The sequence below is a fragment of the Sylvia atricapilla genome, chromosome W (genome assembly GCF_009819655.1).
Source record: "Sylvia atricapilla isolate bSylAtr1 chromosome W, bSylAtr1.pri, whole genome shotgun sequence".
In the NCBI taxonomy this organism is placed as follows: Eukaryota; Metazoa; Chordata; class Aves; order Passeriformes; family Sylviidae; genus Sylvia; species Sylvia atricapilla.
The window spans coordinates 14,834,888-14,856,910 of record NC_089173.1 but is presented as its reverse complement, the minus strand read 5'-3'; the positions used below and the strand labels follow the sequence as shown (position 1 = coordinate 14,856,910).

At 47.2% G+C, this 22,023-nt stretch overlaps 1 long non-coding RNA gene and 1 pseudogene across 1 annotated transcript in view; both read right to left on the bottom strand.

Annotated features, from left to right (window-relative positions):
- The window catches only part of LOC136373419 (sodium/hydrogen exchanger 2-like), a 53,182-nt pseudogene extending 47,721 nt beyond the window's left edge, over positions 1-5,461 (bottom strand).
- Positions 1-22,023, bottom strand: part of LOC136373472 (uncharacterized) — a 427,927-nt gene that overhangs the window by 309,669 nt on the left and 96,235 nt on the right. The gene's annotated exons all lie outside the window — the stretch shown is intronic.

The following is a 22,023-nucleotide window of genomic DNA, read 5'->3' as shown; positions in this document are numbered from 1 at the left end:
TACATATGGAGTCTATCTGGGCAGTGCCAAATTTCTGGAAAATAAAAAAAAAAGAGCAGTACAAGTCCAGAGTGAACTTTTCCTGTCTCCTGTGTTTGATTTAGGTCCCGTAAGTTCATGGTGGTTTTGCTGTGTTTGTCCACTATCTCGTTCCCTCCAGACCAGAATCCATCGGGAGAGACAACGATGGTACCATTTGTGTAATGCTCTGCTTAAAATAACCAGAACAAAGAAGTGCTTTGAGTTCTGTGATAATAATTACCCAGACCTAAAAATAAGCAGACATTCTACCAGGCAGGGAGAAATAAGAGTGAGACAGGAATTGCTGGGAGACACCTGGCAAAGCTCTGCTCAAACCAGGTCATTGCTGGAGTTGTTGCCTGCAGGTTTCCCACCCTCTGACCACATTTACAGTGGCACCATCAGAACTTGCACATTGGATTTTTAAGCTAATATGTGGGGGGGGGGGGGGTGGAATTGCCTTATTCATACAAATAAAACCAACAAAACCTCTCGGGACAAAAAAATAGCTCCTGGAATATTAGAGTAAAGGCAAGGAAAACTGTGATGGAGGCCAGGACTGAGGCTGCTCAGAAGGGAGCCCTGCTGGGGTGGAGAATGATCTTAGGGGGCTGTCAGGAATCTGTGACATTTAAATCCATGGCTCAGCTGCTGGGCTGTTTAACTCCTACAAATTAGGTTGTAGTGGGATGAGAAATTCTAAGCATTTTGCAGCTCATTTGCAAGGATGAGCTTCTGCATTAGGGATTCAGGTGAAGAAGGCAAGGTCATTTGAGAAATTAGGTGAGACAGATTAAAAACCCCAATAGTTTTTACTCTTAATTCCAAAAAGTGGCAATGGATTGTGGCAGTGTGGCCACAGCTCAGTCCACAGGACACCCTGTGACAAGTCAATTTGTCTTGGCAGCACTTGGCATTCTTCATGCTGCCCATTCCTCCCAGGAAAATCACTTCCTGAGGGTTTCCACCTTGCTGCTGCAGGCTGCCAGTGGAGTTTGCTGAACATTTCTTGCACTGCACTTTTCCCACTCACTGCTTACATTTCAGCTTATGCATCTTCAGGAGACTCTGAAGCTTCTGGAGAACTGGTGGCTACAAGTCTGGCTACAACCAGTAGCATCACCTGGAGTTTGGACTTCACCTTCCCGCACAAAGCAGCTGCTTCTGGGATTTAAAGATTTTCTCTCACTAAGAATGAAGCAGCATCTTTAAAACCATCTTTAAAATCATCATTGGCATACAGTACAACTACTTTAAAGCTCTAGTTGCTTTTACTTATCTGGAACCCAGAAGGCTGGAATTGGAAATGGAAAAAAAAAAAATCCCCTTTTAAATGTGGTGTTGTCTTGAAACTGGATTGAGAAATGTGTAAGATCAAATGTATAAGATCTGCTCTAAGGTGTTGCTTCTCTGTTGTCCTGGTGCTGGATCCCACCTGTGAGGTTGGGAGAGGCAGCTCAGGACACACCTGCAGCAGGAGCTGGAGAGAATCACAGAATCATGGAATTGTTATGGTTGAAAAGACCTTTGAGACCATCGAGTCCAACCATCAACCCAGCCCCTGCCCCATGTTCATCACTAAATCATGCCCTCAAGTGCCACATCCACATACTTTTTGAACACTTCCAGGGGATGGTGACTCCACCACTTTTCTGGGCAGCCTGTTCTAATGCTTCATAACCATTTCCATGAAAAACGTTTTCCTAATTCCTAATGTAAACCTTCCCTGGTGCAACTTGAGGCCATTCCTTTTGTCCTGATGCTCAATAACCCATGGTACAACGATGGCTGGGAACATCATAAGAAATCTCTTTGTAATTCTTTTAAATCCTCACAATAAAGCATGAGCCATTTAATCCCATCATTGGGAAAGAAATTAATAAAATATATGTTTTTCCCCTGTGTGGAGATTGGGACACAGGGGTCACAGAAGTGGTGGAGAAGCCCAGTGCCAAGGGCCAGGACGGCAGAGCCTCAGTCAGCAAGTTTGTTATTGGATCAAAACAGCAGCACTCAGACTGTAAACTTGAGTTCCAGTGGTCCATAAATAGATTTCCAAAACATGTCTGTTGTTCAACAAGGGGTTTATTTATATACTGAAAAAATAACAAGACTGAAAAAAACCAACCCAAACCCCTTCTTGGCCAGCAGTGTGGACTGGACTGTACTATGTGTGTGTGTGCCTGTGTACACCAAATGAGATAGACCCTTCTGTGAAGTTCAGTTCAAAAAAGTGTTTAAAATTAGTGTTTCCCTGCAGTGGGGTGGTGCTGGGAGAAGTTGGCTCTTGAACAGCCATCACAGTCCTACCTGGAACTGAGCCTGGAATAATGCCTGCTCGCTGGACCAAGGTCCTGCAGCATCATCCCTGCCTCCTTTCAGCTTATTATCTTCTAGCTGAGTTATTTTAATTTTTCTTTTTTCAATGAGTAAAGATTTGGAAGAGAATCTAAAATGTTGCAGCATTTTCTGGAAAGTTTATTCCTACTTTGAGGTTAAAATTTTATTTTTGATGGATTAATTTGTTGGCAAACATCACCCGTTTGTACTCTTGGCAGCTTTGATGTGGTTTCTCTTGTGTTACTGACATCACTGATGGGAGTTAGATTTAAGGACAATAAACTGAATTTCTGATGTGTACTCAAGTGAGGGGCAATACTTGTTCACAATTCAACTCTCATTTCTGTAATGTTATTTTGTGCCCATGCTCTGTTGAAAGCTTAATGTTTCATGATTGGCTTGTTACTGGAAAAGAAGGGAATCTCGATACTCAATGGATTTTGTAGCACAAGATCACAGTGTGTGGTGAGACTTGGCTTAACCACCGATAACTTGTCATAAAGCTGTTTCTATCTTGGGACCAGACCCTGAAAGCCAAAACAAAGAGAAAATAGATTTATTTCATTAAATGTTCCTTTCAGTATTATCTTGGGAACATCAGCAAGAAGTAAAATATCTCCACTCACCTTAGGAATTGTTTTTCTCCCAAGTGTGTGTTGAGGCAGAGAAACCAGGATGTGTTTCTGTTTCTGGGGATGGGGTGAAGACACCTGTGAGCCGGACGGGCTGTTCCGAGGGCATCTTTGTTCCCAGGCAGGGCAGTGAGGAGCTCCAGAAGATGTAGCCCTTCCTCCCAGCAGCACTGACTTCACCTGCTCCCACCCCTTCTCCTTCCATCCCTCTGTCTCCATCCCACCGGGATTTTCCCCTGATCTCTATCCATCCATTTTGCTCATTCCCTCCACTCCTGCCCCCAGCCTCTTCCTTTCCTTATAGCTGTCTGTCCATCCTTATCTCCCATTTCTCTGTTCTTGTGCTTTTGTGTCTCCACAAATCCTGCTGCCCCGCCAGTGCTGATCTCAAGCCTCAGGGCCCTGCTCGGCTCCCCAGCTCCTGTGCTGACTCCGGGCACATTCCCAGCTCTCCACTGCTGCTCTTGGCCCTGCACAATGTGTCAGGAGCACTCGGAATAAACAAGGATTTTCATGTTTGCCAACTGCAGTGAGCTGTCCTTCACGGGCCAGAATGGCTTCAGACATGACAGTTGTTTATGTAGGCCGAGGTGCGGGGTCTGGGAAGGCGCTGGCTGCTGTCCATGCCTGCTCAGGCAGCTGGGAGAGGTTTTCTGGGAAACAAGTGCTGCGTGTTGACAGGCACATCCTGAAGAAAGACTCCTTGCTCCTTCCCAAACATGGGCAGCAGGAACCATCTTCCAGGCTCTGTCCCGAGGAGAATGTGTGCCCTTTCAAGTAAGACAAAACACCCTGAAGCAGCAGCAGACGTCTCTTGCTCTATTTTCAGCCCTTCCCTCCCAGCGCTATTCCACTGCCTAAAATTAATGGAAGTTTTCTAAATAAAATCCCATAAAATAACAGGATCTGGCAGCTCGGTGTCCCTGTTGCCCAGCAGTTGGTGCCTTGTTTCTCTGGAGCATTTACTGCTCTTAATGTAAGTGCTCATCACCATGGCCGGAGGACTTGTCTGAGGAGCTGGGAGGAAACATTGCTGCTTAATCTTCCAACTTTTCCTTGTCTGGCCAGAAAACTAGGGTTCCATACTAATATTCCTCATGCATCAACACCATCCTTGCTTTTCTGTAGAGTTCTCTAGAGAATTATCTGCCTTGACTACAGATGGCCTGAGAGCAACAGAGACCAAACTTCATCCTTGCTTTACAATGGCGCCTTTTATAGGAGAGAAAAAAAAAAAAAAAAAAAAAAAAAACCCAAACAAAAAACCCCAACATTTTCAGCTTTACCAGCTCTTCAAAAACAAGCAGAGAGGGTTGTGATCACCCTTTGGAGCCACGGTCATCAGTTTGGGATGTGGTTCTTGTGTTCTCAATTTAAGTTTATCTTTGACACCTTTATCTTTGCAGCCTGGTCTATTTGCTCATTGTTTTGGTGCTCCTCATTAGCCTGATTCTTGGAGACATGGGCATCTACATGGCGGACTTTTACAGGTATCTTTTTTACTCGAATGGCAATGTCTTTTTAATCATCTGCAGCCCAGATTAGTTTCTTCCTATGCTTCTAGTTGGCCTTTTTTCATGTTTTTAGCCAGCCTCACAGAGCATTGGCTACCATTTATTAATCGGTGTAGAGGTAGAGCTTTGGCCACTTCTCTCTTTCAGCAATGTCCAGGGCCAATTGAACAGCTTTGAGTTCAGCAAGGTGGCTTGACCCACCTTCTTCTTCAGTGGCTTGTGTGACCTGTCGTGTGGGGCTCCACACAGCTGCTTTCCACTTACGGTTCATCCCTACGATGCGACAGGAACCATCAGTGAAAAGAGAGTAGTGTGTTTCTTCTGCTGGCAGTTGGTTGTACGATGGAGCTTCTTCAGCACATGTCACTTGTTCTTGCTTCTCCTCATCCGTGAGATCAAAGTTTTCACCTTCTGGCCAGTTTGTAATTATCTCCAAAATCCCAGGGCGATTTGGGTTTCCAATACGGGTGCGCTGTGTGATGAGGGCAGTCCATTTGCTCCATGTGGCATCAGTGGCGTGGTGGGTAGAGGGAGCCTTTCCTTTAAACATCCATCCCAGCACTGGTAGTTGGGGTGCCAGGAGTTGTGCTTCTGTGCTAATTACTTCTGAGGCGGCTTGAACTCCTTTATAGGTGGCTAAGATCTCCTTCTCTGTGGGAGTGTAGTTGGATTCGGACCCTCTGTAGCTGTGACTCCAGAATCTCAGTGGTCGCCTTGAGTTTCTCCAGGCATCTTCTGCCAAAGGCTCCAGGACAGACCATGGCTCCTGGCTGCAGAGTAGAGCACATTGTTCATATCTGGTCTTGTCCTGACTGGGCCAAGGGCCACTGCGTGAGCGATCTCCTGTTTGATCTGGGCAAAAGCGTGTTGCTGTTCAGGGCCCCAGTGGAAATCATTCTTGCGGGTAACCAGGTAGAGAGGGCTCACAATCTGGCTGTACTCTGGAATGTGCATTCTCCAAAAGCCTATGGCACCTAGGAAAGCTTGTAGGGCTTTTTTGCTGGTTGGTGGAGATATTGCTGTGATTTTTTTGATGACCTCAGTGGGAATTTGACGCCGTCGATTTTGCTACTTTATTCTTAGGAATTGAATTTTTCGGGCAGGTCTCTTGACCTTGCTTTTCTTGACGGCAAAACCAGCTTCCAGGAGAATCTGAATGATCTCCTTTCTTTTTTCAAACACTTCAGTTGCAGTCTTCCCCCACACAATGATGTCATCGATGTATTGTAAATATTCCGGGGCCTCACCCTTCTCCAGTGCAGCCTGGATCAGCCCATGGCAGATGGTGGGGCTGTGTTTCCACCCCCGGGGCAGTCGGTTCCAGGTGTACTGCACGCCCCTCCAGGTGAAAGCAAACTGAGGCCTGCATTCTGCAGCCAGAGGAATGGAGAAAAATGCATTGGCAATGTCAGTAGTGCCATACCGCCTTGCTGGCTTGGACTCTATCTCATACTGGAGTTCCAGCATATCTGGCACAGCAGTGCTCAGCAGTGGAGTCACTTCATTCAAGGCACGATAGTCCACAGTCAATCTCCATTCTCTGTCAGACTTGTGCACAGGCCAGATGGGGCTGTTGAAGGGTGAGTGGGTTTTGCAGACCACCTCTTGGCTCTCCAGCTCATGGATCATCTTGTGGATGGGGATCACGGCATCTTGATTTGTCCAATACTGCCGGCGGTGCACCATCGAGGTGGCAATAGGGACTCGTTGTTTTTCTACTTTTAGAAGTCTTACTGCAGATGGGTTCTCTGAAAGTCCAGGCAAGGTGTTCAATTGCTTAATGCCCTCTATTTGTACAGCAGGTATCCCAAATGCCCATCTGAGTCCCTTAGGGTCTTTGTAGTAGCCATTCCTGAAGAAGTCTATGCCCAGAATACACGGGGCCTCTGGTCCGGTCACAATCAGATGTCTCTGCCACTCCTTCTCCGTCAGGCTCACCTCAGCTTCCAACAGAGTCAATTCCTGTGATCCCCCTGTCACCCCAGCAATGGAAATCGGTTCTGCCCCCACACGTCCCAATGGCATTTAGGGTACACTGTGACCTAGCATCAATCAAAGCTTCATATTTTTGTGGCTCAGATCTGCCAGGCCATCGAATCCACACAGTCCAAAAGACCTGGTTTTCCCGTGCCTCTTCCTGGCTAGAGGCAGGGCCCCTCTAGCACTGGTTATTATTCTTTTCTTGGGCATACATGGTGGAGGTTCCTTCACGGGGATCTGACATATCATCCTCACTTCTATAATACTTGGTGACTTGGTCATGGGAGGCTGAGGCTACCTTCATTTTAGTGGAACCCCTTCTGTGAGTGTTCCTCTCCTTGAGCTCACGCACCCGTGCTGCCAGGACAGAAGTGGGTTTCCCATCCCACCTTCCCATGTCTTCCCCATGGTCGTGCAGGAAGGACCACAGTTCAGCTCGTGGCGTGTACCCTCCCTCTCTAGCTGGGGGACGTTGGGCTCTGACTCTGGGGTCTGTGATTCGTACCCGTGCCACCTGGGAATTGTTCCTTCTCATCTCCTCCCTCATCTCCTTCATCTCCTCTTTGAGTTCTTTCACCACAGCAGAGACATGAACCTGCATTGGGCCATTAATCATACTTTCATAATTCCTGAGCTTGCTGGCTACAGAACCCACTGTCTCTCGGTTGTTATCAGGATTAATTGTGGCAATGAATACGGTGTAATCACATGTTCCCTGAGTTGCCAGCGTCCACAACATGTGCCCTGTGCATCTAACGTGGTCCGGGTCATTATCATGCTGTCCACTCCTCCCAAAGAGTACCTCCAATACTGCCACTTCTCTCAGCCTTTGGATCCCCTCCTCAAGGGTCTTTCAGTCCGTTGTATGATGGTGCTGCTGCATTTTTTCTCTGTGGACAAACCTCCCTTCATACTCATTAAAAGCTGCTCCCAGAGGAAGAGGGGGCCTGTCTCTCTTACAAATACCTGATTTATACCCGAGTCCTGGGTCAAGGGTCCCAAATTCCTTGCCTCACTACCATCCTGTTGTACAACTGTACCTATAAGGTCCCAGACCCGAAGTAGCCGGGTTGTATAAGGCTCACGTCCCTGTTTTGCAATATCTTTTTGCAGGTTACGGAGACTTTTATATGACAGGGACTTGGTGATGATCTTAACTTCTGTTTCCCCTGCGGGTTGTGAGGGCCCTCCTTTCTTATCCTTATTACCTCTGTGCTCTGATTTCATCTTGTACTTTTGTGATTGCACATGGGCGACTGCTGCTGGCTGTGGCTGCCCCTGTGATTCAGCTGGAACCTGGACTGTTCCCTTCTGCAATGGGACCAGGAAGGTCAGTGTGCGATCTTACGTGCATGATATGGTAAGGCTGTTTTCTGTGGGAGATTAAATGAATGAGTGTAGAAATTAATTGGTATAATTTTGGATTAGGGACTTCTTTGAGGAGAGCATGTTCAGCTCTCATAGCTATGCCAGCAACATAGGCTGAATCTGTGACTAAATTTAAAGGTTCATTTTTGAATTTCTCAAAGGTTCTGACAACAGCTGCTAGTTCTGAGATTTGTGGAGATCCATCCACTATTTGGATGTCTGACTCCCATTCTCGAGTCTTTGGGTTCTGCCAAGTCATTACTGATTTGTGGGATGATCCGGAGCCATCTGTGAAGACAGTTATGGCTTCCAAGGGTGACTGGCTCTGTACTAATTTTGGGGTCAGATGGAAGGCTACATCACGATTGAAAAGTCTGTGTTTTGGCATGTGAATGGAAATTCTTCCTGTGTAGCTATCTAGGGCAAACTGGAGGCTCTCATTGGTCTGAAGCAAATCCTCTAGATTTCCAGCAGTTAATGGCAAGTATATGCATGCGAACTCACACCCTGCAAGTGAACAGATGCGAGTCCTGGCCTTTTTTATTAAATATGCTATTATTTCTTGGAAGGTGGTGATTGTCTTTGTGGGTTGGTTGTTTGTAAAGATCCATTCGAGTATCAGCAGAGGGTCTCTGAGTTGGGAGTCCCATTGGAAGATCAGTCCATGAAATCGAGGGGCTTTGCCCAAAACGGCAAACAGGAGAGGCAAGCTGGGCTCGACGCGATGGGCTTGACGTGAAGACAGGGCTTCCTGGACTCTGGCGATGGAGTCTCGGGCTTCTGGCGTGAGGGTGCAGGGAGAGTTCATGCTCTTATTGCCCCAGAGAAGATTGAAGAGGGGGGCGAGGTCTTCTGTTGTGACCCCCAGCAGGGGGCGTATCCAATTTATAGATCCACACAGGCTGTGCAAGTCCCTTAGAGTCTTTGGGTTGTCTCGGATGGTGAGTTGCTGGGGTACGATGGTCCTCTCGCAGATAAGGAGGCCGAGGTACTTCCATGGGCTGGTGTGCTGCACTTTGTCCTCACGAATCTCAAATCCTGCTGCTTCTATGGTTTCAATGGTCTTTTTAACAGCTTTGTCCAGGTAGGTTTTTTCAGCTGCACAGATTAGGATATCGTCCATATAGTGGTGCATTATTGCTTCTGGGAATAGGGTCCTGATGGGAGACAGGATGTGTGCAACGTACCATTGGCATATCGATGGCGATGCCTTCATTCCTTGTGGAAGGACCAGCCAGTGGTATCTCTTGAGCGGGGCTTGTTGGTTGAGAGATGGGACAGAGAAGGCAAACCGTGGAGCGTCCTGCGGGTGAAGCGGGATATGGAAGAAACAGTCCTTTATATCAATGATGCTAAGCATCCAATCTCGGGGCAGCATCGATGGTGAGGGTAGGCCGGGTTGGAGGGGTCCCATGTCTTCAATGAGTTCATTAATTTTGCGTAGATCTTGGAGTAATCTCCATTTGTCTGTGCCGGGCTTTTTTAATAAAAAAACGGGAGAGTTCCAGGCACTGGTCGTCTCAGTGATATGTCCTTTGGCAAGTTGCTCCTCCACCAGGTTCTCTAGTGCGTGCAGTTTTTCTTTTGACAGGGGCCACTGCTCAGTCCAGGTTGGTGTATCACTTTTCCAGGAAAGCTGGGGAGTGGCTGGTGGCGCGCTTCTCTCAGTGGCCCCAATCAGAAATCCTGGTTGGAGATTCGGATGGACGCCCCTCATTGGGATAGGAGGTCTCGGCCCCATAGGGTGATGGGGGCCCTTACCACGTAAGGCCGGGTGGTTGCCATCTTGCCCTTGGGTCCTTTGATGACAACATTGTGTTTTCTTCTCATGGAAACAGCAGCTCCACCAATCCCCGAGATTACACCTGCCACTGGCTCCAGTTCCCAGTTGTCTGGCCACTCAGAGCGGGCCAGGATGCTAATGTCCGTGCCTGTGTCAAGCAGACCTGGTCAGTGGACTCTCTCTCCTTTGCAGAACAAGGTGCACTCGATGATTGGCCTATTTTGGCCCACAATCTGTGCCCACATCACTGTCGGGTTGAGTGGGAGCTGTTCCGGGTGGTTCTGTGGAAGCAGGAATGCTTGTGCTATCGGTGTTCCCTGTGAAAGAAAAAAGGGAGGGTCCGTGCAGCAAAGCTGAACAAGAATTTCTTGTCCAGGAAGCACAGTTTGTAATTCCGGCAGTACAGAAATTTGCTCTGGGCCTCGGAAGGTGTCACTCAGGATAAGGATGTCCGACGGGCCTCCTGGGGGTCCGTATTTTCCTGTGGGGATACGATAAAAACATTTCTCGACAAGGTTAATAGACAGCGATGTTACCAACTGGCGATGTGTTCCCGTCTGTGAGGCTCCGTATGTTGGGTCCTTCTCATGTGTTCTGGGTTCCCCTGGGATGGCGTGCCGCAATGTTTCCACTCTCTCGGCTCTTGGGTGGGATGGTGTGGCCTTTGATTTGTTGTTCGGACGCGGGGCCTGACCGCGCCCTGCTGGGAGTTTCCCGGATGCTGCTGGTACTGCTGGGGTCTCTGGTACCTCTGGATGCGACGGTCCTGGATGGGTGATTTCTCAGGACACGTCTTGATAAAATGTCCGAGTTCTCCACACAGGAAACAACGGGAATTCTCCTTCGACAGTGCTACTGCAAAAGCACCAGAAACTCCATCTACAATACCTTTGACAACTGCCTGGGTCATGTTGTTCTCCGTGGATGCGTAGCGTGTGCAGCTTTCAACCATCTGTTCAATAGTTGGTTCAGTATCTAAGGGCAAAGCTCTTAAAATAGTCTTACATTGTTCATTTGCATTAGTCATAGCAAGTTTTGTTAAAAGTTCTTTTCGTCCCTCTGGGCTTTCTATCTGTTTTTCCAGGCTTAATTTAAGTCTGTCTATAAATTGGACAAAGCTTTCATTTACTGCCTGCTTGATATTAGAAAAATGTTGTGTAGGAACAGAGTCATCAGGTGTGAGGAGCAGTGATGTCTTTGCAGCATTAGCTATGTCTTGTAGAGCTGCTTCAGGCAGCGTGTTTGCTTGTTCTAGGGGCTTTTGGAGGTCACCTTCTCCAGCAAGTTGCTGAATTGTTAGGTTCCTCTGATTTGGATCATTATGATAGGTGTCTGATAATGTTTTTAATTGTTTTTTCCACCGTCTTTCCCATAACATGTATTCAGTAGGGGTAAGAAGGCAGTTGATAATATTTTTAATATCATGTGGTACAAATGTGTAAGCAGAGAAGGTAGCTTCCAGTAGATTTTTAAAAAAGTGAGAACTTCTACCATGTTCTTTTGCTGCTGTACAGAGTTCTTTGAGTTCCTTGTAAGGGATAGAGTCCCATGTCTTTATGTGTGAAGAGCCTCCTCTTTTCCCTTTTCCTCATATGACTGGGAAAGCTGTGATGTTTTGGGCTATCTCCCAGTCCCCTGCCTGTGTGGCTTGCCTACGTGTCTGTACCCCATGGTCATCTGAATCAGAGTCCGAATCTGATGGGGTGCTATCGGAGGATGAATAAGTTGTAGCAGGAACTTTTGCACGGCGAATTCGGGATGCCGGCTTTTCATTGGGCAGGGGAGGCGGGGTGGGGGGGGAGTGGTGTCTGGGGGGATGGGAAGGGAGGGGGTCGCGGGGGTGGGGGGGGTCCGTGGGACGGCAGCATGTGGAACGTTGAGTGGGTTGGGGGGGGAAGGGATGGCAGCAGGGGTCTGCGGCTCCTGTGGTCACTTTTGCGGTTGGAGGGAGGGGGTGGGGGAGAGAGAGGTGGCAGGAGCCGTCTGCAGGACCCGGGATGTCCGGGCCGGGGGGGGGCGCGCAGCACGGAACCGCGGAGGGAGCATGCACACGCGGCTGCGGCTGCTCTGCTGCGCGGGAGGTGTGAGCGGCGGGGGACGGCAGGATCGAGGGTGGTTGCGGGGCAGCGCTGGGAGGCGGCGTGGGTGCCGCGCTCGGGGTCTGTGCGGACGGTGGCGGAGCCGGCGGGCCGGTCTGCGCGGGGGAGGTGCCTGTGGCTGGCACCGCCGGAGCCGCGGGGTGGGGGGAGAGCGGGGGGGCGCTGGGGGCGGGGTGGATCAGCGCCGGCGCGAGGCGGGGCGTGGCGGCGGCGGGCAGCGGGGGCGGGAGGGGCGGGGTACACGCGGTGTCAGGGCTGGGGGGCGGGGTCGGGACTGCCGGCTCGGGCGCAGGGGCCGGGCCAGGGGCGGGGCCAGGGGCGGGGGGGGAGGAGGCGCGGATTCCTCGGTAATCGCTGGGTCATTAGCATGTGAATAGGCTGGGGGATAGAGTGGATAGAGTGGCCGCGGCCGGAGATGGGGCAAACCGGTTTTGCCAGTTTTAGCAATAGTGTGAAAGACAGGATAAAAGCATGCAACAGAGAAGTCCCCCGCAGCCTGCGTGTTGTAAAGCTTTTTCCCGACTTCATCCCAGAAGAAGTTAGAGGATAGAGAATCAATCGTTATATCAGGAAAGTTTTGTTTTAGCCAGGTAGTGAAACGTTTGAGATTTTTTCTTGGAAGTTTTTTCTTAGATAGATTTTCAAGATGGGTATTTTTAAGGACAGGATATATATCTCTCTCAGGAGGGGGTGTTCTAACAAGCTTGTTCCCCATGCTAAAAGGTTTCTATGCCCCACGCAGCAGAAAAAAGAGAAAAAAAAAAATAGAAAAGGGACGCGAATATGAGAAGCGCTTATACTTACCTAGAGGCTGCGTCCAAATTGTCTAACTGCGTGGTTACCTGCCAAAATTCGCTCCTCAGGGTGGGTGTGAGATATTAATTTTAAAGAATTAAGGACTTTAGTTAAAGAATTAGACGTGGACTTGCTGACGTAGACTTCCCTTTACATTTTGAAGAATAAAAGACTTTAGCACGTAGACTCCCCTTTTACTAACTAGACATTGCTGAGGTAAACTTCCTTTTTTTAACATAAGCCGGATTTAAGGAACCGATAAATCAGGAGACCTGTCAACTTAATCAATAGACCCCAAGAACACAGTGTGATCATAAATGAGATAGTCTTGAGAAAACAGGATCCAGGTGTCACCAACACTAAAAGGTTAAAAAGGCAAAGCGAGGAAGACGCATCTTACTTCATCATTTTGAGACCCCACCCCCTAAAAAGGACCACCGACCCATTTCAAAGAACAAACTACGCATGCTTAATTGCTTTTTGGCTAATTACCATATGAAGGGGGGAATGGGATGGACCAGAGTCATGAATATGCATTTGTGTTTTGGGTATTCAACACTTTTGTACATAAAAAGACCCTGTGATCATCTGTAAATTGCGCGTGTGTATTTGGGAGTTATCCCTCACGCTGCCCGGCGTCGTAATAAACATACACTTTCTAACTTCAAACTGTTAGAGAGTCTTTGTCCGTCATAGTTGGATATTGGTATTAGATCAATATCCATATTTTTTTAACAAATCATTTTGGCGACCGCGGCAGGACACTGCTCTCTCTGGCCGAGGGGGCCATCGGGGTCTGGGACCCCTCAGGGCGCCCGCCCAGAATTTCCTGGGAAGAGGGCTCCCGCGGCCCCGCTGACACCCCCGGGGAAAGACCAGAGCCTGCTGGAACTACGGACAAAAGGTATGTTTAAAATATTGGGAACAGGTACCTTGGAATAGAGGCGGCTTATAAGTCATAAGAGACGTCTTATGCAAAGCAGAAGCCTGACTGGGTTTTGGAAACTCCGCGGAGTCTTGTAAATGGTTGGTTGTGTTCCAGGTAGAGCTGGTAACTTGTAGCTCCCTCCCGTAGAGGGGAGGGCAGCAGCGGCCCCAGGGCTGCAGGTTTTGTTGGTTTGGGGAACAGTGGTGGCTCCGATCTCGGCTTGTAGTTTAAAGGTGCGCCTTGGTGATCCATAATCTGAAAGGCCGGCCCGAGTTTTGGGGCACGGAAGGTGCTGTCTTGGGTCGTGGTCCTGCACCGAAGGTGTGTGTGTGGTGGTCCTGTGGTTTGGTGATTGTGTGCGTTTTGGTGAGGAAAAGAATCATTTGTGTACCGTATGTGTTGTGGTTTGTAAAAGCTTGTGTAGTACGTGAAATGAATGAAATGTAAGAAATTCCCTTTTTTTGACACAGTCTGTCATTTGTTAAGAAAGTTATGCTGTTTAAAATGTTATGCCAGTTGTAACCTGTCTGTTAAGAAAGTTATGCTGTTTGTACCAAAATTTGTACCCTCAAAACCTTATTCCAAGTTGTATACCCCCTCTAAAAACCCGGGTTCCCTTCCCCTTCCGTCGGGCTAGGCTGTCCCCATTCCCCACCAGCTCCTCGAACTGCTGGCCCCGCCTAATAGGAAAATCCAAGGACTTCCATGGTGCATCGCTCCAAACCGAAGTGCAGTTGCCGGCAAGCGGACCCAAAAGCCGGGACCCAGCACAAAATCCAGATAAAAGGGAGACACTACAACACCGAGAAGACCCTCAGCTACCTAAGGACTGAATTCTGCTTCTGCCGCCTCGCCATAACCACAAAGAGACTGGGAAGAAGTGACTCCCCTAGACCACACGAGCCCAGTTGAGTTCCTGGGGATTCCCGCGAGGCCGGAACTCCCGACTCTGCTGCGGGGAGAGCAGCAGATTCGCCTGACACCTGATCCTCAGCGGTGACAGAAGCGAGAGGGGTGACAGGAGCAGCGGCGGCGCAGGCGACCCCTCGAGTTCCCCCTTGAAAGAGCTGACTAATAAAGGCTTTTCAAAGGAGCAGGTCTCCTGGCCCATTTATAAGAATTTGGGGACTCGTCCGGGATCTAAGCCACGCCCAGAAGAGAACCAGGACGGGAATGCGCAGCCCGACCTCGGACCTCCTGGACAGCTGGACATCCCGGACCAGAGGACGATGCTCGCCAGCCTCGTGGGACGCCACTGAGGAGCATCGGTAAGAACAACCGGTGGCGGGAGTGGAGACCAGCGAGTGTGAAGTGAATGAGAGGGGGGCCGGCAGCTCGGACCCCCCAAGCGAGTTTGGACTGCTGAGTACCGCGTTTCCACACCCCCGCGAGGGGGCCGGCTGGGAAAAGCAGGAAGCGAGTGGATTGGGAGAGACTGAGGCGTCTCCAGGGGCATAGGTGCCCCCCCCGGACGTGTGGAAGAATTTAGAGAGTAAGTGGCACGTCATAAAAAGTAAGTGACAGAAAAGACTTGGGCCAATTTCAAGCGTGAAAAAGGGCTCGAGCAGTGGGAAGCACGCCCCGCACTGGCTGAGGTTATAGCCTGGGGTGTCACAGGAGACTAGCGCTGGCTGGGGTAGCGGCTGGAACCCTAAGGGCGGGTTGCCCAGGCTACTTTAGGGGCTTGTGAGTTGGCACTGGCTGGGGTAACTACCGGGGTGTGGGGAGAGAAAGAGAGCACTGGCTGAGGCTACGGCCCAGAGCATCTGAGTACCGGATGGGGTAGCAAAGATAGGCTGCTTTCGGGGTGCTTTGGAGACTGGCTGGGGTAGCTGTCGGGGTGCTGGGATAAAAGAGTCTGCATTGGTCGGGGGTATCTTGGGTACGCTTTCCGGGTTCGAGAGGTAGAACTGGTCGGGGGTGCCCAGGGAAGAGGTACGCTGTCCGGGTGCAGGGGAGTAAAGGAGTGCTTGCTAAGGGGTAGTGGCTGAGGCCCTAAGGGCAGGTCACCAGGCTACCTGTGGAGTATTCCAAGCACCGGCAGGGGTAGTGCCCAAACCCTAAGAGAGGGTCCCTGGGGCTACTTACGAGTGCTCAAAGAGTGAGTGAGAGTTAAAATTTGGGTTGCCCGCCTTTAAACTTGTGTGTGTGTAGGGGCACCTTAAAGAAGTTTAGTTAAAACAAGGTCAGATAATTTTGCTTTGTGTTGCCCTGAAGTAAAGTTTCTGTCAGGGTAAGAGCACCGTAGTTTTTATTTGAGACCCAGTGAAAATGGGGGCGTACATAAGTAGAGTGGAGCCAGTTGAGGAGAAAAGAGAGAAAAAGAAATATTCCACCAGACAGTCCACTAGGACAAATGTTAGAACTATGGGAGGTTAATGAGGCCACTAAAAGCTTAGACAGAATCAAGATGATCCATTATTGCATAGAGGCTTGGCCTAACCTAAATTTACCTGCAAAATGGCCATGGTGTGGAACTAGAGACCCCTGGATGTGTTCACAATTAACTCAATACTTGAAATCTCGAGGAGATTCAAGTATTGAACAGATACTCTATGCTATCTGTTGGCAAAAACAAGTAGTCAAAAATAAAACAACAAAAATATGTAAGTTACAGCAAGGGAAACAAAGGAATGAAAAGCAGAAGAACCAAAAAGAAGCTAGCCATAATTGGGACCCCTTAGAACATTTCCCTCCTCCTACAGTTTATCCCAAAGTAATCCTCCAACCTCACCTAAAAATCATACCTTCCCAAACTGTAATCCCTGTTCCTTCCCCAGCTTACCCCCCTCCAATTTATGACCCCTCTTACCCTCTGCCATTCCCTAACACTGGTCTAACCTCCTCTCCTGCACCCCCTCACAGCTGGGAGTTAGGTCTGGCACCTAACAATGCATCCTGTCAGGCAATAAAAAACCCAGAAAGTTACCCTTACAGTAACACCAGGTCAAAAACCAAACTCTTTCCCCTAAGGAAGGTCCCGATGGGTGGGGCAGTTAGAGGAATAGGATTTGTCAATACACCTTTAACAGCGTCAGAAGTCAGAAGTTTTAAGAAAGAGCTGGGGAATCTAGTTGAAAACCCAGTGAGAATTGCCAACCAGATTGACCAGTTTTTGGGCCCAAATATTTATACATGGGGAGAACTAAACTCCATCTTAAATATACTCTTCAATCCAGACGAGGTTCGGCTGGTTAGGGCAGCAGGGATGCGCATCTGGGAAAGAGAAAACCGAATGGGCCCCCCCGGTGACCAGAAGTTGCCAATAGCTGACCCAGGGTGGGACCCAAACAGAAGAGAAGGGAGGAGAAATATGGAAGATTATAGAAACCTAATGATAAGAGGTATTAAAGAATCAGTTCCTCGGAGTAGCAACACCAAATTAGCTTTTGACAGGACGCAAGAGAAAGATGAAACCCCAGCAGCCTGGCTGAGCAGGCTCAGATGGAATTTCCAGCAATATTCTAATTTAGATCCAGATAGCCCAGAGGGACAGATATTATTAAAGTTACAGTTTGTCACAAAATCCTGGCCAGGTATCAAAAGAAAACTTGAAAAGATGAAAGACTGGCAAGACCGAGAAATAAATGAATTATTAAGGGAAGCCCTAAGAGTACACCTTAGGAGAGAAGAAGAAAAAACAAAGGCAAAAACCAGGATTATGGTAGCCGTGGCCAGGGAAAGTGTAAAGGATCTCAGAAAGGATACTAAGAGTAAAAGAAACACAAAATCTTTACCAGAAAAGGTAAGAGAAAGGAACCCACCACCTTGGGATACTCTTCAGAGACCAGGAGAGACCCGAGCCTGTTTTTATTGTGGAGAAATAGGACACTTTAAGAAACACTGCAAAAAAATGTCATTTGATGAGACTGTCATGAGGGAACAAGAGGCATTAGAAAAATTATTGAGGAAGGAGGTCAAGGAGGATTGGGGGTGTCATGGGCTCTATGCGTTAGGGGACCCCATAAAACATCAAGAAGGGCCCATAGTAAATTTTGAAGTAGGTCCCCAACATGAAGAGTTTGAGTTTTTAGTGAATACTGGTGCAGATAAATCATGTATTAACCAACTTCCAGTTGGAATTGCGATTAGAAGACTTGTGAAGTCCTAGGAGCAGAAGGGGAGCCTTTCAAGGCTTCAGTTATAAAAAATGTAGAAATTAAAGAAAATTCCAAAAGATGTGTCACTAATTCGATATATCTACCCAAAGTAGACAGTAACCTGCTGGGAAAGGACCTGCAAGTTCAGTTAGGAGTAAGGATTCTTCCTAGAAAAGGAAGAATGATGCGACAAATCATGAGGCTGACTGTTAGAGACTTAGGGGAAGTCAAGCCAGAAGTCTGGGCCGAGGAGGGAAAATATGGATATTTAGATATCCCACCTATAGAAATAAAAATGCAAGAAAATACGCCTCCTATAAGGGTCAGGCAATATCTTATTTCTCTGGAAGGGAAAAAAAGACTAACCCAAATTATAACCCATCTACTCACAGAAGGAATATTAGAACCTTGTATGTCACCCCAGAACACTCCTATTCTGGCTGTAAAAAAGGCAGAAAATAAGTTTAGATTAGTGCAAGACCTAAGAGAAGTAAACAAAAAAACAATTACCAGGCACCCGGTGGTACAAAACCCCTACACACTCCTGAGCAGGATCCCTAGAGAACATTCCTGGTTTACTGTAGTAGATCTAAAAGATGCTTTTTGGGCCTGTCCTTTGGCAGAAGGAAGCCGAGATTGGTTTGCTTTCGAATGGGAGTGCCCTGAAAGTAAGAGAAAGCAGCAACTAAGATGGACTCGTCTTCCTCAAGGGTTCACTGAAAGCCCAAACCTTTTCGAGCAAGCCCTAGAAGAGTTACTAAGGCAGTTTATCCCTAAAAATAATGTACAAATCCTGCAGTATGTAGATGATCTCCTAATATCGGAGAGAGAGAAAGATGAAGTGAAAAACCCAGTATTAATCTCCTAAATTTTCTAGGGGAAAAAGGCCTCAAAGTGTCAAAGAACAAATTGCAGTTTGTAGAATCACAGGTCACATACCTCGGACACCTCATCGGGGAAGGGTGTAAGAAATTAAGCCCTGAGAGAATCTCAGGTGTACTCTCAATCCCAGCTCCAACCACAAAAAGAGATATAAGAAAATTATTAGGACTATTTGGTTATTGCAAGCTATGGATAGAAAAATATTCCCAAAGTGTTAAATTTCTCTATGAGAAGTTAGTCCAACCTGAACCTGTAAAATGGACAGATAAGGATGAAGAACAATTGAAAGACCTAAAGACAAAATTGTCTTCAGCCCCTGTCCTGAGTCTCCCAGACCTTAAGAAAAAGTTTGACCTATTCATTAACTCCGAAGGGGGAATAGCTTATGGAGTATTAACCCAAGAATGGGGAGGACACAAAAAGCCTGTCGCATATCTTTCCAAACCTTTGGATCCAGTTTCAAGAGAGTCGCCGGCTTGCCTCCAGGCTGTAGCAGCCACAGCTGTTCTTGTAGAGGAAGCACAAAAACTGACACTGCAGGAAAAATCATTGCACACACACCCCATGATCTCAGGACAGTGTTGAGCCAAAGGGCTCAACAATGGCTGACTGACTCTAGAATTTTAAAATATGAAGTGATTTTAACCGGCACCAGTGATTTGGAGCTAATCACATCAAAAAGTCTAAATCCTGCCCAGTTCCTCTCAGGGGAACCCACACCAAACTTAGAGCACAATTGCCTGGAAATCATAGATTTACAAACAAAAGTAAGGGAAGATCTTGAAGATACACCTCTACCATGTGGGAGGGTGCTATTTATTGATAGATCATCTAGGATGACAGAGGGAAAGAGAATATCAGGCTATGCAATAGTCGAAGGTACAGAAAGGGACAATTTAAAAGTTATAGAAAAAGAAAAACTGCCCCCCCATTGGTCTGCCCAGTGTTGTGAAGTCTATGCCCTCAAGAGGGGATTAGATTTATTAGAACAAGACCAAGGTACAATCTACACAGACTCAAGATATGCATTTGGAATAGTACACACATTTGGAAAAATCTGGGAAGAAAGAGGCTACCTAAATTCAAAGGGAAAAAATCTGATACATAAAGAATTAATTAAATTGGTATTAGAATCTCTTGTGAAGCCCCAAGAAATAGCAATTGTACATGTCAAGGGACATCAAAAAAAGGACACATTTGAAGGAAAGGGCAACCAAGTAGCTGATCAAGCAGCCAAACTAGCAGCTCAAAGGCTGGGAGAACCAATAAAAATTCTTACTTTAAATGATGTACCAGCTAACAAAGTTAGTGAACCCATATATGATGAAAATGAATTAAAAGAAATAAAAAAGTTAGGTTTACACCAAGGGAAGCGGGGGGAATGGCTGACCCCAGATGGAAGAAAATTCCTAAATAAAGCAATAGCTCGAAAAATACTGGCAGAAATCCACAGCTTAACCCACTGGGGCACCCAGGGGTTGTGTGATCATTTCCTGAGACAACACCTATGTGTTGGAATCTATAACCTGACTAGAGCAGTTACTGAAGGATGCCTAATTTGTCAAAAAGTAAATCAAAAAGTAATGAAAAAGCCCACACCAGGAGGAAGACAAATAGCATTAAGACCCTTTCAAAGCATACAAATAGACTTCACAGAAATGCCTCCAGTACAAGGACATAAGCATCTTTTGGTTATAGTTGATCACTTAACGCACTGGGTGGAAGCCTTCCCTACAAAAAGGGAAACAGCACAAGTAGTAATAAAGATACTACTAGAACACATCATCCCCCGATATAGACTGATAAATAACATCGTTTCAGACAGAGGCCCCCACTTGGTAGCACAAGTCCTGCATGATATTGTTAAAGCCTTAGAAATGAAATGGCAGTTACATACACCCTGGCATCCTCAAAGCTCAAGAAGAATTGAGAGAATAAATAAAACCTTCAAAAATGTATTAACTAAATTAATAACAAAAACTGGAATGAATTGGCTAAAATGTTTGCCCCTAGCACTCTTGAAAATCTGAGTTCGACCAAGGTCAGACATAGGGGCTTCACCATACACAACTATCCTGAATAAAAAAAACCATTGCCACTTCCCAGTGACTCTGATACCCAGACACACTTAAAATAACCTTCAAAAGACAACCAAAGCCCAATTAGAAACAAACAAACAAAAAAAAAAAAAACCAACAAAAAACCTGTTGTTCAAAATCTTTCCAAGTTGTTATCAAAAGCTGTCATTTAAAAATGTTCTCTGTAAGTTGTTCTAAAATACCATGAAGTGTTAAGCTGTTTTAAAAAAAGTTGTGATAATATCATTACAGATCTCTCATAGGGCACACCACAGAAGGGCTAATCAAAAACTGAAAAAGAAGTGGGAATACACTGAAAGGAACTCCATAAGGCCAGCTAAATACCTTCCCCAACCCAAGAGGCAAGACCAAGTGAGATCGAGACAATGGTTCATACTGGACTCTTGGGAGAACTACACACCATCCCATCTATGACGGGGAGAACCTGCAGTCCCTTATAAGAGTTCACACTCATGTAAATCCCACGTGTTTTGATATAAAGCAGTATTAGATTGCATGAAATGCTGCAACATTTAAGCAGCGCCTAACTGGAAAGTGCCCCATAAGAGAATAGTTTTACTTTAGTTAGAACCTCAAACTAAAAAAAAAAAAAAAAAAAACTAAATAAAGGATATTCCCATGAATCAAAAACTGCCAATTGATGCGGGCAAAGGCCCGATCAAAGAAATAGAGGGGGGACTGAAATGAATGAAATGTAAGAAATTCCCTTTTTTTGACACAGTCTGTCATTTGTTAAGAAAGTTATGCTGTTTAAAATGTTATGCCAGTTGTAACCTGTCTGTTAAGGAAGTTATGCTGTTTGTACCAAAATTTGTACCCTCAAAACCTTATTCCAAGTTGTATACCCCCTCTAAAACCCCGGGTTCCCTTCCCCTTCCGTCGGGCTAGACTGTTGCCGGTCCCCGCCGGCTCCTCGAACTGCTGGCCCCGCCTAATAGGAAAATCCAAGGACTTCCATGGTGCATCGCTCCAAACCGAAGTGCAGTTGCCGGCAAGCGGACCCAAAAGCCGCGACCCAGCACAAAATCCAGATAAAAGGGAAACACTACAACAACGAGAAGACCCTCAGCTACCTAAGGACTGAATTCTGCTTCTGCCGCCTCGCCATAACCACAAAGAGACTGGGAAGAAGTGACTCCCCTAGACCACCCAAGCCCAGTTGAGTTCCTGGGGATTCCCGCGAGGCCGGAACTCCCGACTCTGCTGCGGGGAGAGCAGCAGATTCGCCTGACACCTGATCCTCAGCGGCGACAGGAGCGAGAGCGGCGACAGGAGCAGCGGCGGCGCAGGCGACCCCTCGAGTTCCCCCTTGAAAGAGCTGACTAATAAAGGCTTTTCAAAGGAGCAGGTCTCCTGGCCCGTTTATAACAGTACGCGTTTTGGTTTGTGTGACTTTGCTGCGTGTTACTAACCTTTGTGAGTGTTTTTGGAAGTTTTGCAAGTTTATGTCGTGATTGAAGTGTATCTGTAATTTGAATCAGT